The 19,470-nt window shown below is 37.2% G+C and overlaps 1 protein-coding gene across 1 annotated transcript in view; it reads left to right on the forward strand.

Annotated features, from left to right (window-relative positions):
- Positions 1-366: 366 nt before the first annotated feature.
- TRAF3 (TNF receptor associated factor 3) overlaps positions 367-19,470 on the forward strand; it is a 93,331-nt gene continuing 74,227 nt past the window's right edge. The window contains exons 1-2 of the mRNA XM_070931570.1: positions 367-596; positions 1,986-2,040. The gene's annotated coding sequence lies outside the window, so the exon portion shown is untranslated. The remainder of the gene's footprint in view (positions 597-1,985; positions 2,041-19,470) is intronic.

The raw sequence follows: 19,470 nt of genomic DNA on the forward strand, positions 1-19,470 counted from the left end.
ACACCAATTACGCACGAATGAAAGAGCGCCATCTCTGTCACTTCTTCCTCGGAACTACGGCTAGGGGTCGGTCGTTCCTTTTTTCCTCCTGAATGAAATGTGTGCGGAAATAGCGCCCCCCCCCAACCCCCGCTTTTTCCTCTTTTCCGCTCGGCCACGCAAGGAGAGCCAACCAGCCTGCGGCTGGCGAATGAGCGGGGCGGGGACTGAGCTCCGCGGAGGCCCGTCCCTCGTTCAACCCGCCTCGCCAGTGCCGAGAAGCCAGTCTGGAGGCGCGCTTGGTGGTGGTGGTGGTGGTGTGCTGGTTGTAAGAAAGAGCCCGGCAGCGCGCGAGCGAGCGAGCGAGTGCGAGCAAAGAAAGGAACGCGGCGGGGATTTCCAGACTGGGCTCGAGGGCGGGAGAGGAAGTGCCGGGCGGGCGGGGAAAGAAAAAAAAAAAAAAAAAGAACCAGCCGGGGCAGCGTACCAGGGACTTTCCAGCCGGGGCAAGGCAAAGACGTTTGGCTGAACTGCTGCAAGAAACAGCAGCGGGTCGGTAGTGCTGGTGGCCGCGGTTCTTTTGCCTTCCCCCCCTCCTTCTTTTCCTCAGGCGCAGAGTAAGTAGTACGGGGAAGAACCGGAGAAGGTTGGCCGGCCGTTGCTCGCCTCCAGGCAAGAGGCGGAATCCGGAGCTGGTGGGGAGGAAGAGGGAGCGTTTCCCAAAGCCCGAGGCAGAGCCGGTCGGTCTCTCTCCCCCCCCCCAATTCCTGCTGCTTTGCTAAGTCAGGGGCGGTGTAGCTGGCTGGAAGGGAAAGCCGTCGTGTGCCGTGAGGTCCCCCTTCGGAAGAGCCCACGGAGGGGCGGCTGCCCGAACCGTGGACCTGCTGTGGGGAAGGGGCTGGCGCCGCGGCTAGTCGGAGGGAAAGGCGGGAGAGGTCCGCCGCTGCTCAGTTAAGCGCGTGTCTCGAGTGGTGGGAGCTCGCCTAGAACTGGGTAGGGGGCTGCATCTCCCCGCTCCCCCGAGCTGTTGCTTCGCTCTCTTGCCTCTTTTGTTTTTTTGTTTTTCCCAATTAAGGCAGCCGCCCGGAAAGAAGGCTGCTGCTTGGGGAGTATGCGGGGAGTCTGTTGGTGTCGCCGCCGCCGCTGCTGCTGCTTGCCCGGAGGCATTCAGATTCAGCCTCCATGCGCCTCAAAACTGCCTCTCCGAGGTAGATTTGTTCTGCTGCTCTTGCTGCTGCTGCTGCTGCCGCCAAGAATCACTACTGGCTGCTTTGCTCGCACATTCATCACCCTTCAAGCTGTTGCTGCTATTGTTGCTCCTCTCCCTCCTCCTCCTTTTCCCTCCTGCTCCTCCTCCTCCCACTATATGGCTTTGGAAGAAGAGAGAGGTGGTGTGTCTGGCTGCTTTAAGAGACGCGGTGTGCCTTTTCACCCCCTTTTTTTCTGTCCTGAAGCTTGTGGCGAGGCCGAAACCTCTTGTAACGTTTCAGGATCGGATCAGCAGGACGCGGGGTCTGATAGCTGCCGGCGGGGAAGAAAAGCATGCCGGTTTTCTTTTCCCTTCGGCCGCTGCTGCTGCGCTATAAAGGTGTCTGCCTGCATGCATTTGATGTGTGTGAATGCAGAACGCTCTCTTAATTCCTGGCTCCCTCCATATGCAGTCGATGTGGGCGGACCGAAGGGTTTTTCAAAGGGGAAAGCGTCTGCCTTGGTAAAAAACGGGGGTGGGGGGAATGCTGCTTTTAATTCACTTGTGGCAAACTCTGGTTGAACGTACCAACTTTGTATCTTCCCCGAACACTTGTTTTGCTTGATCACTTTGCAGTCAGTCACTGAAGGATGCTCAGGCAGCTGCATTTTGAATTTGTATCAGTAGTAGTAGTCATGCAGGATTAAGGACTGTTGCAGGTGCAACTGAAGAGGAGGGAGGACACTTGTAAAAGATGTGGGATGAATGAAATGCGATGGAGATTTCTTTATTGTGTGCTTTTGTTTTTGTTTTATAGGGATAGCTTTATAGCAAGTGCAGAAGAAGGAGCAGTTAAAGGATACAACATGACGGTATTACGGGCGTTGGGTTACAAATTGTTTTGCTGTTGTCACCACAGTAGTACTTTAAACGTGCCTCTATTTTAAGAAGTAGAAAAGCTTGAATTATACAAGATTACGTCATTTTATAGTGCCGTGAAGAATTTGCTTAAAAGTTTATACTGAGTCATGCCTCTGCAGATAAATCTTACTGATTTTTAAAGCTGATTGTAATGCTTTTTATTGGTTTGTCTGTTTTAAATGAGGAAGGGAAGTTGGCAACAAATCAGTTTACAAAATGTGTATTAGAAAAAGATAGGATTTAATTTAAGAAAATCATAGTTGCATTTGTCAGTCTAGTCATGTCTACATAGTGTTTTACTAAGATGATGTTGAAATATTCAGATGTTATTGTCAATAGCATGGGTTTCTGTCCTTTCAGTCATCTAAATGTATTTTGGAAAGCTTTGTTCTTTATATTATGTTGTGCTAGAAAATTAAACAGATGTGGATCGTTGGACCTTGTGGGTTTTTATATGTGCTGACAATGGGAGGAGTAACCCTCAAGCTAGTAAGGATGAATGTTCTGCATTTTGATCAAAGATTGTAAAAAAGGATGCATGTTAAAGATTTTATGGATAAATGTAATATTTTTTAGAGCTCAATTCTCCCACTTATTGAACTCGATGACTAAACATGTCTCTGAGATCAGGACTGCACCAGTAGTACTGTATGCTTCAGGCATGTCTGTGGAGAGAAGCAGTCTGCTCTAGCCTATGCAATCGAATGCTATAATGTGAATGACTTTGACTTTTTAATTGATCTCTATATAGGCTATTTAGAAAAATGCATTATTACAATTGTTACGGGCTGCATGTAGTAAATAAATTATAACATTCTGACCTTTTTAGTCCATATACTATCTTGTTTTTCTTTTTTAATCTTTCCATTCTAATTTGCTGAAGGCTAATGGTTGGTTTTGAAACTGCATGTATTTGGCTATCTAAAATAATAGAAGATAGATTTATGAAACCATAGTCGGGTTTAAAATATTTGGGAAGCAAAAGCTGGATTTTAGTGTTTATAGCAAAGATGTTCCATGTATGAAAGAATTGTTTTTAGTATATGGTAGTGAGATTGTAGGGTCATTTTGGGAAACGGCTTTTATTAGCGAGGAATGAAAAGAGTGTCAGGTTAAACAAATGAAATAATATTTGCATGTGTCCTTAAAAATAAGTTGTGTTGTTATATATATTCCTTATGTACAATTACAAGGATCTAATCCCAAATCAATGAAGGTGTTAAGAAAATTGTAAACCATGCTTTTTCTAGAATCTATAAGTAAGAAACGAATATTTATGACAGTTTGTCATTTAGATTTAGCGGTGAAGAGCAGACAATTTTGACATTCTAAAGAAAACATTAGACTAACTTATTGCATATGTACATTATTTTTGTCTGCAGTGGACATATGCAGCATTCCATGAAGCTAAAATCAGGAATTATGACATTTCTCGAAATGTAAAGTGTATACTTAAGAACATGACTGACCTGCTGGATCAGACCAAAGTCCTCCCTAATGTGGCATCCTGTTTCCTGTAGTAGCCAAGCAGCTGTCCCTGGGAAGCCTGCAAGTAGGATGTAAGAATCATAACCCGATATTGCTGTTCTCCAGCAACTGGTATTCAGGTTCATGCTGCTTTTCATATTAGAGATAATACGTAGTTATCACAATTGCTGCCCATTGATGCCTATGTTCTGCCTATGGTCATTAATAAGGAATAGCTTCAGTGAATTTCCAATGTTTCAGAGGGTTCAGAGAATGAGGTTTCCATGCTGATAAGAATTCTTAATTCTTGGTTTCATGTCAGTTCTGCACAAAGATCTCTGCTTTTAAATAATATTTACACAAGTATGTTTCAAGATTGAAAGAAACTACATATAATTTGGAGATGATGAAATGAAATAATTGAAGTATGTATATGATACTGGCTAGCATAATATGCTGTACAGTTGCTTTTTTTTTCTTCCTATTTTATTCTGAACTTGGATTCCATCTATAAAATCAATGGAAGTCTACATAAGAAATAAACAGTTCATTTTATAACTCTCTTCTGAAACTTTCGATACAGTCTTTTCTTAAAATGACTCAGTGGGGCAATACAGCAAGATAGCCATCTAGTTCTCTTGACAAGTTTGCTCAGTTTTTCAGAAAATGAAAAATTAGTTTATATTCTAAATATTCATTTCAAGTGAATGGATCAGAAAGATATAAATAGGATAGAAGCAAGATGATGCTTGTCCTCCAGTGGCCATTGAGATCTGGGTACACTATTTCCATAGCCGTGGATAAAGAGCAATGCATGCAGTTCTGTTTTGTGCAGTCATGAGGAATTTCATAAACATCACATTGCCAATATTTAGTGGACACAAAAATATGACTGAACCCCCCAACTACAGAGTTACTTTTGTATGCTGAAATAAATTTGGACAGCCCAAAACTTACAGCAGAACTTATTTTTGCAGTGGAGGAAGCTACATTTTTTGATGTTTGCATTTGCTACCAGCTTTCAATGGCATGGAATAGTGTGTTTGTGTGTGTGCATTCAGAAAGTATTCAGACCCCGTCACTTCTGTTATGCTGCAGCCTGATTCTACAGTAGTTGATTTTTTTCCTCATTAATCTACACTCGCTACCCCATAATGACAAAGTGAAAAACAGAAGTTTACAAATATCTGTAAATTTAAAAAGGAAAAAAAACTCCTGAAATATCACATTAACATAATAAGTATTCAGACCCTTTGCGACAACACTTGATGCCTCCCATTTCTCTTGATTATTGCTGACATGTTTCTACACCTTGATTGGAGTCTACATTTGGAAAATTACATTGATGGGACATGATTTGGAAAGGCACACAACTCTCTGTAGAAGGCCTCATAATGCACACTGTAGCAGAGCAAAAGCCATGAGGTTGAAGGAACTACTTGCAGAGCTCAGAGACAGAATTATTGCAAGGCACAGATCTGGGGAAGGGTACAATAAAATTTCTGCTGCACTGAAGTTTCCTAAGAGTACAGTGGCCTCCATAATTCTCAAATGGAAGATTTGGCATAACCAGGACTCTTCCAAGAAATGGTTGCCCAGTAAAACTGAGCAATTGGGGGAGAAGGGCCTTAAGAAGAGAGATGACCAAGAACCCAATGGTCACTGACTGAGCTCCAGACATCTTGTGTAGATGGGACAGAATTCCAGAAGGACAACCATCACAGCAGTTTTCCACTGATCTGGGCTTTAGGGCAGAGTGGCTAGATGGAAAACCTCTCCTCAGTGTAAAACACATAAAAGCCCACTTGGAGTTTGCGCAAAAGCACCTGAAGAACACTCAGACTGTGAGGAACAAGATTGTCTGGTCTGATGAAACCAAGATTGAACTGTTTGGCCTCAATTTTAAATGTTATGTCTGGAGGAAACCAGACACCACTGATCACCTGCCCAATATCATCCCAACAGTGAAGCATGGTGGTGGCAGTATCATGCTGTGGGGTTGTTTTTCAGCAGCAGGAACTGGGAGATTGGTCAGGGTTGAGTGGAAACTGAATGGAGTAAAGTACAGAGATATCCTCAATGAAAACCTGTTCTACAGTGCCCAGGACCTCGGACTGGACCGAAGGTTCACTTTGCAACATGACAACGATCCTAAGCCAAGACAACCCAGGAGTGGCTTAGGGACAACTCTGTGAATGTCTTAGAGTGGCCCAGCCAGAGCCCTGATTTGAACCCTATTGAACATCTCTGGAGGGATCTGAAAATGGCTGTCTATTGATGGTCGCCATCCAACTTGATTGAGCTTGAGAGGATTTGCAAGGAAGAATGGCAGAAAATCTCCCAATCCAGTCATACCCAAAAAGACTCAAGGCTGTAAGTGCTGCCAAAGGTGCTTCAACAAAGTAGTGAATGAAAGGTATGAATATCCTATTTGATATTTCAGTTTTTTCTTTTTAATAAATTTACATATATTTCTAAACTTCTGTTTTCACTTTGTCATTATGGGGTACTGAGTGTAGATTAATAAGAAAAATGAATTTCAACAACTGTAGAATCAGTCTGAGGCATAACAAAATTGACTAAAGTGAAGGGTTTTTTCTGATATGTGTGTGTGTGTGTGTGTGTGTGTGTGTATGTATGCATGTATATATATTCACACACAATATATAATAAATACAATACAATATAATATATATATATATATAATAAACACACACACGTTTCAATCAGAAAAATAATAAACCCTTAATCTCTTTTAATGGGTAATATGACATACCAGCAGAAACATTTGTTATCACTGTAGATCCAGTTAACACATTTGAATGAAATAGACGGATTTTATCATTTGAATTAAATTTAAGTATCTGTGGCCCAAAAACTTTATTAAGATATAAAGAAGCAACTTTTAGAATAATTTGTATAATAACTTAGTAAATATTTACTAAAGCAAAAATAATCACACTAATTTTCCTTTCCCTCATCTTCCTATCCTTCTCTAGCTACCAAACTAGATGAAATAAAATGCTCTATGGTACTTAAATATTGTAGGGTCTTCAAAAGAGAAACATTCCACAATTCTAGATATGTCTGGACTACTGTAATGTGTTCTACAAGGGGTTGCCCTTGAAGATATCCAGAAGCTTCAGTTGGTTCAGAATGCAGCAGCCTGAACAATTTTGTGCAAGCCTAGATTTGTGCACCTCTTTTGCTGGAGCTTTTACTGGCTGCCAGTTTTGTTCCAGGTACAATTAAAGGTGCATGGTTGTCACCTTTAAAAGCCCACATGACCTTACCCTGTTTCATCCCATTTGCCCAATAGTCGGGGTATGTTGTGGATGCCATCTATTAAGGAATGTACATCTGGTGAGATCATAAAAAGGGTCTTCTCAGTGGTTGTCTCTTTGGAACATTTCCCTTGAAGTATGATTGCCCCCTATCTTGTTGCCTTTCCAAAAGGGTCTGACAACAGGATTTTCTCAGTGGGTCTGGGGACCACAAATGGAGCCGATCAACTGTTGCTGCTGCCATGGGGGATGGTGGGGGATGTTGTTGGGTTTTAATATTGTGGATTTTTAATATAATCTGTCCAGAGTCATCTTTGTGTAAGTTGGCTGGCAATATAAATTTGCTATATAAATCAATAAATAAACAAATTGAATTGAAATGAAATGTTTTGTTGCTGATGCAAATATCCTCCCCTACAACCTACAGGTGGAGATAGTAATCCAGAATTGGTATGGGCAGAGCAATTGCAATATGAGCAATAGCAATGTTGCTAAATAGATTTTTTTACAAAAGCTAAATATGAAGCAGCATCTTCTCAGTCTAGAACTGATTCAAAAACGTACTAGCTATTCCTCAGTGTGAAAATGGAATCTGGATCCAAGTACACTGTAATACTCTACTCAGAGAATCTGACAGAAAATATGTGCAATGGCAGCATGGAATACATAATAATCAGTCTCTTAAGAATTGCATAGACTAAGGTGAGCCATTCCTGCAACAGAATGGGAAATGCATTTGGGTGCTTTCTGCATCCCAATGGCTCTCTTTTATTTATATAAGCAATATTTATATCTTCCTTCCAAGCAAATCTAGGCATACCTATAACTTTTCCAAAAGTATTTGTAAAACATTAATCTTTAAGTTGTTTCCTAAATCCATAAGCAATTAAACCAGATGACTGGTTTTTATAAAAGGAAGAACCTCAGAACCACAACTGAAAAGGCTATTCTTTTATTGATAAATTTTATAGTTATGCTACTCTTCCTCTGTTTACATTTCTGACTCATTCAGTGCCTTTTCATACATTTCAAACCGCAAAAGAAGGAGAAGGTGAAAATCTGCAGAATCCATGCTTTCAAAGGAATATCTTCCAAAGATGGCTATTGCTTTTCATAGATTATTGTTTAGAATTAATAGAAGCAAACCTGTTTTAGAAGTCTTAATAGAGATAGTCCTTGACTTGAGACAGGTCACTTTGCAACCATTTGATGTTCCAGAGGATCTACTTATGACCAGCTTTGAAATTCCAACAGTCACGACCCCCATGGTTATGTATGACGGTACTTGGGGCACTCTGTAACTGGCCCATGATTGTAGTGTCCTGCAATAATGTGATCATGTTTTATGACAGTTTTGCCAAAAATTGGCATTTGCTTCTGAATTTTGGCAAAACTATACCCATAGCCAACTATTGGTTTGCTTAATGAATGTGGCATTCGCTTAGTGACAGTGGTGATTCATTTAATGATTGCCACAATAAAGTCATAAATCGGGAGATCATATGACCTCATTTTATGAGTTACAACCGTGATAGGCAGGCTCCATTATGTTTGGAACACAAGAACAATCTGTAAATACACTCAGTAAATGGGATTTACAACTTAAATGAGCTATTGTACAGTTTACATTTTTAATGTAAGAATTTTTAATGAGGTTACCAGATACAAAGATAAAAAACCAATACAAACTAAGAAAGTACAAACAATAAAAAATGTGAGAAAAAACACAATAAAATATTAGTAAAGAAAAGATATATATATATATATGGCTTCTTCATCAAGAAAGTACAAACCACTTCAATAATTTATCACCTTCTCTGATAATTACTATAAATCATATCTACTTCCTGTATCTCATCTCTTATCTATAAACAAAAATCTCAACATTCAGTCCCAATCAGCAAAAATCCATTAAGAATTACCAGAAACAACAACATACACATTTTAACTTTAAATAAACCAACTTTATATTCCTTCCCTTTGTTTTTAAGAATCTTTAATTCCTTTAAATAGTGTTCCAAAAGATGATTTCATTTTCTCTTTGTTGCTTCTCAGAAACTCCTTCATAAGTTTAACATGTCTCTTTTGTAAATCTAAAATAAAGTTATTCAAGTTACTTTTCTGGTTTGTTATATATATATATTCCTTCTAATTAGCAAAACAAGTGGTTTCATTTGTAAATTCAGTGTAACATCTTTTTCCATATCATTGTAACAGTCATTTTTACAAAACATCCTCTTCTATCACCTCTTAAATCTTAAGATTTAAGATTTTACCTCTTAATTTTTATGATAGCGTCAATTTTTTAAAGTAATGCGAGTTCATTGCTCCTAAATAACATTGGATTCTTCCAAAGTTAGAATACATTGATCCATTCTATACTAATGGATCACTTCTCTTTTAATTATAATCTTTCGGTTTCTCTAATGTCCAACCTTTAAAGTCCCTTCTTATCCTTTTTTGAATGAACAGCATTTTCCATGGGAGGATACTTACATTAAATTTCAAAATGTTCATACTTCATAAAGGAAGCAAGAAACCCAGTGTCCTTTTGAAGGTGCTAAATCATGGCCTGGGTAAAGATGGCGGTTCCTCCAGAGCTCTAAAATGAGCCAATGACCATTGTTTTACTATCTTCTAGATTGAGCACTTGTGGGCTCCATCTTCTCCCCTTGAGCAGAGAGAAATTCTGAGAGCCAGTCTACTTGTCAGCTCCTTGTTCCATTATTCATTGGCTCTGGTCTCAGTGTAACTTGCTGGGAAATCGATTTAAAATTGAGATTCAGATGGCAACTAGGAGAAAATTCCAAGCATGGAGTATCTGTTATTTTTGGAGGTATGTCTTTGAATCAGTGTTGACTCCTGGCAACTGGACTAGTCCCTGAAGTTTTTTGGCAAGGTTTCACAATCAATCTTGTAATTTGCCATTGTCTCCTTTCAAGTCCTGAGGGAAAATGATTGGCTTAAGGTCACCGATGGTTTAAGGTCACCCAGCTGTCTTCGTACCTATGACAGGCCTAGGACTCATGATCTCCCAGTTTCTAGTCTCCTACCTTAACTATACCAAGCTGTCTCTCAGTAATTTAGTGATTTAGTACTATCTCTACTTGTAGAATCCAGACAAGCAGGAATTACATACTATTTTGAATTACCAAGGGCTTTCACTGTTTTTTCAATCTTTATATTGCTCTTTCTCCTAAAATTCAGGGTAGCATTTTACTTTTGCAAACATGAATTTGCAGAAGTCCCAATTTGCTACATATATGAATAGGCTTTCAATTTGTCTCCAACCTAAAGCTCAGCTCATTATACCATGCTAGTTTGTGCAGTTTTCCCTTCTCCCTCCTAATATACATAATTAATCACCATTAACTTCAAACTTTAATTACATATTAAACTTTGGTTGGTGTCACCAATGTTGCTAGGCTAAAATGTGGTTGTCTAATTTGTGACTAATTTTGCAAGTTCAGGCAGTTGAGCTAATAAACCATGGATCAATTAACTATGATTGTAGTGTACAAACACAAGTTTTTCAGCCATTTCCAGTTAATGTGGAAGAGCAGGCAGTTCCTGGACATGGCAGTCTTCAATTTGTTAGTAGAATTTGTTAGTAAAAAAAAAAACCACATTTGAAATTTAAATTTGAAAGAAATGTGTCAATAAATATGGATCTTCTAGAATGTATCTATTTATTTATTTAAACAATTTATATGGCTACCCATATCACTATTGTTACTCTGGGCAGCAAACAAGAAATTAAAACAAACAAACAAACAAAAAAAGAACAATGCAAATAATTCAAAAGAAATGTCAACCACAAACAATATATTGTATAACATGACAGACATTTAAAAAAATTCCATTTTACAATCAATAAAAAAACCCTACAGCCATAAACAAATCAACCAGCAAGACTCACTTAACATCTTGACCCAAATGCCTAAGGGAGCATGGCTTTGTTTGAAGCAATTCTTCCATATTAATGCATTAAATATGATAAGTTCCAAATTATGGTAATTAGGAAAGCAGAAAAAGTATTTTTCTAACACTCCTCTTACACATGAATTGCTGTGCCATCTTACCTGAAAGAAGCCTTTCCAATTAACATCTTTATTAACAAGATGTTAATAAAGAAATATTAATTATAAATAAATTATTATGATCATTTAGCTGACAACATCAACAAATTTTAAATCATTTATCATTAAATGATAAATCATTTATATCTGGTTAATATAAATCTTTAAGTCTTCCATTGATGGCCTGAAAATGGAAAAGAGTAAGCAATTAAAAGCTGAATTTGTCCCTATTGTCACCTGACCAGCGCAGGATGCCTTTGTCTGGTTCCTAAGTACAGTGCTTGGCCATGGACATAATATCCTTGTGTTGAAGCAAGTGAATTGGCTCCCAGTTAGCTACTGGACCTGAAGTAGCACGAGATCAGGCAGATTCCTTTTCATTACAGATTTGCAAAATTGCTAGGATTGTTAAATAATTTTTGTTGGTATAAATTGTGGATCATCATTCTGCAGTCACTGAGAATGGTCTTGTTCATAATATCTGCCCTTTGGAAACTTTTCTCAGTTGATAAGCAAAAGGCAACTATTAGTACATTTAGAAATATACTAATTTGTCATTGTGACTGATAGAGCTGGATTTTAATTTTTTCTCTCCCATTCATTTTTAATGTATATCATATATGGAGTGCTTTAACTTAACGGTTTTATTGTTCTTAAAAGTAATTGTAAACAACTTGGAAATGCAGTATACGTGGCAATATGTAAATGGTTTTAATGAATTTCTATCATGTTAAACTTGTAATATGGCCTTTGGATTGGATACTCTTATTTGAACTATCCAATAATTCTGGCTTTCAAAAAAGTGTAAATATATTGTAACGTCTCCATCTTGCATCTTGTTACTTGTTGAAATTATATTGATTAATCTTTCTACTACTATGATTTCTGTAAGTAAAAGATTTTTCTTGCAGATATAAACCACATTCAGATTAGTGATTTTCAAGACATGTTGAATATGAGCAATCTGATGTTGACTTTCTTGTAACTTACTTACTGGACCAATTTATTAACATCTATCCATTGATTTTTTAAATACATTTCATTAAACTTTTACAAAACACATAAAAACTAATATAGACCAATAAAGAACAGAATCAGTAGAGAAAGAAAGAATAAAAGCAAAAGTGCAGGAAGAAAAATCAAAGAAAAATTTGGATGAAGAAGCTTCTGATTTTCTTTACAGCAAATATAAATGATATTACAGAATTATCTCTTACACTGATTACAAAAAACACTCGGTTTTTTTCTATTCAATTTTTTTCCCCCCTGATCATCAAAACTACAAATCCTAAGTGCATTTGTCCTGTAAGGGGTCAGCCATAAATGTAGATATAAGTTTTTCTCTGACCAAATCAGTTAATTTGGTCATCTCTGCAAATTCAGTCATCTTCACCAAACAATTCTCTGTTGCAGGTAATGGTGAGCCTTTCCACTTTAAGCATATTGTCATACCGTATAAAACTAAGTTCCCCAATTTTTTCCTAGTTATTTGTCTATTAGTCCCCAAATCTCCGGTTTCAGTTGTACTTTAATCCTTAAAATCTTTTGAATTTATTCATGTATTTATACACAAAATTATTTTGAATTTTAACCGGTCCATCAAACATGATAGAATGTCACTAACATTCTACACAATTTTTCTGATGACAAGCACTAATGATATATTATTTTATAAAATTTCTCTTTAAGGCTACAATATAATGTAAATTTCAGTCTTTTCAACCACATTTTTTCCCATTAGTCCATTTGCATGTTATAATCAAAAGTTTAGCCCATTTTATCATACATTCTTTCACTTATTCTCTGTCTCCTATTTCAACAAAAGTTTATACATTTTAGCAATAACACGCTCATCATTAGTGTATCATTTTATTTCAAATTCATTATTACCTTGTTCAAAATCATAACTTTTATCCACTTTAAACTTTTCTGTTAATTTTTCATAAGAAAACTATTGACAGGAATACCCTTCTGTTATCAAATCTCTTGTTTTTATTTTACAGTACCCTTGAAAAAATTCTAGTATATCTTGGTAGGTTAGCCATTTATTTTATTACTTCTTGTCCATAAAATGCTTTTGTTGCTGAAAATCATAAAGATGTTTTCAGCATCTGTTGCTAATTAATCTCGGTGCTCCTTGTTTACCTTAAGCCTGGGGTATTCAGACATCCTTTTGTATTGCTGGACCTTGCAGTTCCTGGAATGAAATATATCACCAAGTACATTTGATGAGGAAGTTATAAATATGTCCTTCAACTCAGTTGTGACCTAACTCATTGTGACTTTCAAGAAGATGATTTAAAAGCTATTTTGGGACAAAATATGTGGAACATCCTCCCTCTGGAGATTAAAATGGCCCCAACTCTGTTAGCCTTTTGTAATGTCTTAACACTGAATATGTCCCCAGGCCTGGGGTTCTAAATGTATTAAATACCCTGTTTCCTGAATGTATTGCTACCTGGCCAAATATCTTCTTCCTATTGTATGTATGTTTAATAAATCCAAAATTATTGTTTTTAAATGTTTAACATTTTAAATGTTTTTAACATTTTTAATTGTAATACACACACACACACACACACACACACAGAGAGAGAGAGAGAGAGAGAGAGAGAGAGAGAGAGAGAGAGAGAGAGAGAGAGAATATATATATTTTAAGCCTCCCATGGTAATTGATTGTGAATGGGGAAGAAAGCAAGGAATCTGCTGGGGCTACAACAGTGATGGGTTGCTACTGGTTCACCCTGGATTGGGCAAAACTGTAACGGCGGTGGTAGGAGGCTCTGCCCACCCACCTGGACGTCTCTGCGCATGCGCAGAAGCAGTGCGCGTACATGCCCACGAGCAAACCGGTAGCGAACAAAATTGAAACCCACTACTGGGCCACAAGGATGCTGAAACTGAACTCTATCAGGGAGAAAGGAACTCTCCCTTTTTACAACCCTTAATTTGGGTTGACTGGATGGATCAGGGAGAAAGGAACTAATGTAGATAAATATTCACAAAGAAGAAACTAGATGGAGTAAAGTGCTTGACAGATAATGAAGACTAAAGAAGAAGCTTCTGATACGTGGCAATATATTATTTGTGGAGCAATAGCGTAAACATAACAATTAGTAAATTTGCAAATTTAGGAGTATCTGAATTTCAAAGGTTTTAAAATATATTAAAATATTCATATTTAATATTTTTTTTAAAAAAAATGTCTTGCTTTAAGGCAGGGGTGTCATACTGGCGGCCCATGGGCCGGCTGCGTCACGTGCAGGCCACGCCCACCCCAGCTCTGCAAAGGGAAAAAAATGTTGCGATACGTGATGGCAAGATGATGTGGCAAGTTTGATACTGTGTTTTAAGGAATGGAATTATATTGATATCCACAACTTAAAAGCCCAAACTGAGTACCAAGATGGAAATACATTAAATCAGAAAGAGAAAAAAACTGAATGAGAAAAGAAGAGAACTAAGCAAAAAAATATTTTTAGGAGTAGCCAACTGCCTAAATGTATTTATCCTACTGGCTAAATAAAATGGAGAGATAATATTTGGATATCTGAGGATAGTATTGCATGCCATTTCTCAAAAAAGGACTTTCACACTAATGACTCTTCTTTAATAAGTATTACTGTCATTGTGCTGGGGATGAGGCTGTTTGGTGTGTTTTGTAGCTGGTAAGTATCCTTAAAAACAGCAACTTTGTTTTGCACCAAAGTAATTGGTGTTTTTACTGGTTTGTCTTAATCTTTTGATAACCATGCATCTCCTCTCACCTGCTATTAGTTTGTTTGTGTGTCTCTGTGTATATTAGAATATGTAGAAAAAGTTGCAGTTGTAAATTCTTGCTCAGAATTGTGTCAACACATCACCTTTGCCCATTTTAGTGATCTCAGCCCTTGTACATGGCTGAAATAGAAAGCTTTCCTCTAGTGTGGGGTCTGTTTTGTATGTGTATAGCCTGAAGGTGGTTTTGAAACCACAGCAGACAAGTGGCAGAAATGGAAACCAAGACATTAGTTAAAAATAACAGAATGGCAATCTGGTCTCAGCCTTTCCAAAAATGGATTTTAATCAATACTGTAGTATAAATATAGAAGGCTGTTCAGTTTTTTTAAAGAATTGTAAGTCTAGCATGTGGTGATTTGTGATGTTTTTATTTTACTTTTTACTAAACTAGTACTCAAACTAAAATTTTATTTACAATAAAAGAATCTTCTGTCTCTCCACATCCCATCCCATCAGGCCAAGTGAGAAAAATAAATCCATTTGTTTGAACTAGAAGTTCAAATCAGACTCAACTTTCTGCAGATTATCTATGTAGAAAAGAGAGACGACTTGAAATCTAATAGACCCCCAACTTATTTCTTCACAAATAGATCTACTGCTGTTTTATTGTACACTTTACAATTATAAAGCTTGTACAGTAGCCCTCAACTTATGACTGTAATTAAGGTCATAAATTATACTGGTCATTAAGAAGGTCAACCACATGACCGAACCTGATTTTATGAGCTTTTTGTGATATTTAATCACTGTGGTCGTTAAACAAAACCATTTCCCTCAATGGGTGTTTTTTGTCATAAAGTGGAAGTAAACACCAGTGTGTAGCAAAAAACATAAAACAAAGTTGCCTGACCATAGGACAGTGTAAACGGCCATTAATGCAGGCCCGTTGCCAAGCGCCCAAAATGAGATCACTTGACAGTAGGAAGGGATGTTTGGGCCATCGGAACTTTGAATCTGGGTCATAAGTGTCCCTGGGGAGATCTGTGATAAATTTGACCAGTTGTTAAATAACTGGTTGCAAGTTGAGGACTACCTGTATGCTTAGATCTATTTTTTATAATGGTGCTCTACAGAGTACAATGATGCTCTGCCCCAACTCCTAGAATTATCAGCAATGGGAAAAGCCCAGGTCTGGGGAGACTGACTTATTTGTCAAGGTATCCAGTACCATTGTTTCCATTATCATGAAAGCTTAATGTTATGAACCTGTTTTATTAGAGTCTAATCTTTAATAATTTAGTATTTGCATGTGTTTAATCAGTTTGGATTGTAAGTGATTAGTCTTCTGTTATTTTTCATCCAAATGGTATTCTCATAGGATAAATTATATCTTTTAACTTTTGTATCTGTGTATTTTATTTTGTGCCTGTTCACCACCCTGAGTCCTTCGGGAGTAGGGCGGTATATAAATCTAATAAAAGAAAAGAAAGAAAGAAAAAGAAAGAAATTGGCAAAGGATAAGAATAGACTGGAAAGATCTATATTCTGATTGAATATAACTCAGAATAGATAGATGAAAATAGGTCTAAAAATGCATTCAATTTAGTACAGGTTTTCTGGAATCAGTTTTGGTAAAAAGTTGGTAGAAAATAAGTTAAAGGCTCGGTTCTGATAGGATCCAGAGCAAAGGGCAAAGCTCTAATAAGAGCTTTTTTCAAAGTCATACCTGAATAGTTTGTTGTTATTTGCTGAGTCATAGGTTTTGCAGACTAGGATACAGACTTATGGAGTTTAAGCATAAGACAGCAAGAGTTTATAAAATGTATAGGCTGCCATGGATTAATCTGGAAAAAGCAAAATCTTTACATGTAACCTAACGCCAGAATGTGAGCAGTTTAGTTTTTTCTGTTTTATAATGTGTCAAACAAAGCAGTATTTTAGTACTTTGCATCCCTTCTTATATTAAAAATCTAGTTCTGTCTTCTTCAGCCTGATGCATCTATACAAATGCATAGACCAATTCCCAGAATTTTCAGCAATGGCTATTCTGACTGGGAAATTATAGGAATTGAAGACTATAAACCAACTGGATGCCCAGGTTGGGTAAGGCTGATCTAGTTTTTCATGAGAATTTTAAGATGGTGAGGCTACAGATAACCATTTTTATAGCATAGAAGGCAGAAATCTGCATCCTTATATGAAGATATGTTAAGAGATGAGAAGGCTATCATTACTAAAAGTCACACAAGCGTCAAATTATGACTTTCTTATCTCCACTATAAATTTGACCATGAAAAAAAAAATACAAAGATCTAACAATAAAAGTATGTAAGGTAGAAAACAGTATTAACTAACTTAGCCTATTGATGTAGAAAATGCATTATTTGATGATTTTATAACATCTTAATTCATCATTCCATTTTTCAAAAGCAAAATTAACTCAGGGCTGGTTGTTAACAAAACCTTTTATGTTCCAATACAGAAATCTTTACATCAATGTTTTGAGCTGGAATTCTTGTGCTCAGTATCAAAGCCAGATTCTTGATATACGCAGTGCAAATAATACATACCTGGCCAATATTTTTCAGGAAAGTTGGGAATGAGCCTGGTTCAGAGCCACCCTTTCTTAAATTATTAGAATAACAGAGTTGGAAGGGTCCTTGCAGGTCATCTAGTCTAGCCCCTTGCTCAAGCAGGAGATCCTATACCATTTCTGACAAGTGGCGTCCAGTCTCTTCTTGAAAGCCTTGAGTTACTGCCAGAAAAGTTCTCTTTATTTCTAGGCTAAATCTCTCATTGATCAGTTTCCATCCATTGTTCCTTGTCTAACCTTCTGGTGCTTTGGAAAATACATTGTCCCCCTCCTCTCCATGACAGCCCCTCAAATATTGGAACGCTGCTATCATGTCACCCCTGGTCCTTCTCTTCATTAGACTAGCCATGCCCAATTATTCTAACCGTTCTTCATGTTTTAGCCCAGGGGTCTGCAACCTTAAACACTAAAAGAGCCATTTGGACCAGTTTCCCACAGAAAGGAAAACACCGGGAGCCACAAAACCATTCCTGTGCCTGACTTTCTTGAGTGGCCACAAAACTCGCATATGTAGTTGAATTAAATGTTCTGTTTTCTTCTGAAACTTTTCTTTTCTTGGATTTATCCATGGTTGGCCTACCGGGGGTTGAAAAGCTCAATAAACCTGTGTGACGGTGGGTGTTGCACATTGGCAGTTATGATGCATATTTTGAATGACAGGGAGCCGCAGTAGAGGGGTGAAAGAGCCATATGCGGCTCCAGAGCCTCAGGTTGCTGACCCCTATTTTAGCCTCCAGGCCCCTAATCATTTTTGTTGTCTGTACTCTTTCTAGGGTCTCAACATCTTTTTTATTGTGTGGTGACCAAAACTGGATGCAGTATTCTAGGTGTGGCCTTATTGTAGAATAGTATAGTAAATAATATAGTCGATAATATAAAATAGAAATTAAGTTACAAGATACAAGAGTTTTTGTTGTTATTTTTCAGCTACCTTGACTTTTTGGTGAAAATTTGGAATATAAATTTAAAGAAAAAATACTAAATCACTTGAAAGTTAATGATATTAAAAATTAAAGTAGGGAAGCACATTAACAAGGGAGAAGAACCAAAACTATTAAAAATCTTTAAGAGCTCATGAGACTGTATTTTTATGAGAATGAGATAATCTGGAACAAACCTGAAATGAATACATAGTTTGTAGAGCTAAATTTCCTGTTTGAGAAATAATCTGCTAGTTTCAGATGATAGAAGCTTTCATGGGACACTGAATGTTCCATGAAACGTTGTGTATTTATATTGTATTATTACTCTGAATAGATATGTGAATTCACACAGTCATGGCAACTCATTAGGAAAGGGCCCATTCTTAGACCTTGAACTTCCTAGCTTGAAGCCATAGACTCCATGGCGTAGGATAAATTCATAAATATAGAGCATCAGAAACTTTTTTACTCCAAGCCAAACTTTTTGTTCAACTAGTACAGTACTGTTTACTCTGATAAACAACAGCTGTTTGAGATTCCTGTCAAAGAAATTCTTTCTCATTAGCCATTGCTTGGCCTTTTTTTTTTATTGGAAATGCCAGAAATTAATTCTAAGCCCTTTTGCAAGCATACCAAGTGCTCTACCTTCATTTGACCTGAATTTTGTGTTTGAAGATGCTAATTGTTTTCATTTGAAAGTTAAACGGTATTCTGAGAAAACATGTTTTAGAGGCAGTGCCTGGAAACAATTTATTTCTTCTGTTCTTTCAGTATACTATTTGTCTCACCTTTCAAAACAAACATTTGTACTTTATCAAAAAATATTTTCAACTAATATTCAGTTCAATGGATTCAATTAATATTCGTTCAGTTAGACTGGAATCCCAGTGGATGGAAAAGAATGGAGTAAATTGAAATAAAATAAAATCCAACTTAAAATAAGTGGGAGTTAGACACTACTTCTAGAAGTGGTGCCACCACTGAAAATGATGTTCCTTGCAACTCTAATTTATCTTAAATAAGAGCAGAGTTTCTGTGATTAATGGTAAAGCTTAGAGGATTCTTATGAAATAAAGTGATCCTTTGTACAATCTGGTTTTAAAGCTTGGCAAACTGAAAGCACTGAGAGAAAAAAATATGTGTGGTACTGAGGTTTTGGTATCAGCCATCACTGAAAAGAATTGGAAAATAAATAAGGAAAAGGTGACTCTTTAGCAAGTTGTTCAAATGGAAATTTATTTGGAACTTTAGAGAGTGTGTTCTGCTTAATGCCATTAATCAAAGCTTGCATTGATACAGGAGTATATATTTATAA

This window comes from Pituophis catenifer, unplaced genomic scaffold (assembly GCF_029215685.1).
Source record: "Pituophis catenifer annectens isolate HBS135680 unplaced genomic scaffold, rPitCat1.0.hap2 SCAF_1, whole genome shotgun sequence".
In the NCBI taxonomy this organism is placed as follows: domain Eukaryota; kingdom Metazoa; phylum Chordata; class Lepidosauria; order Squamata; family Colubridae; genus Pituophis; species Pituophis catenifer.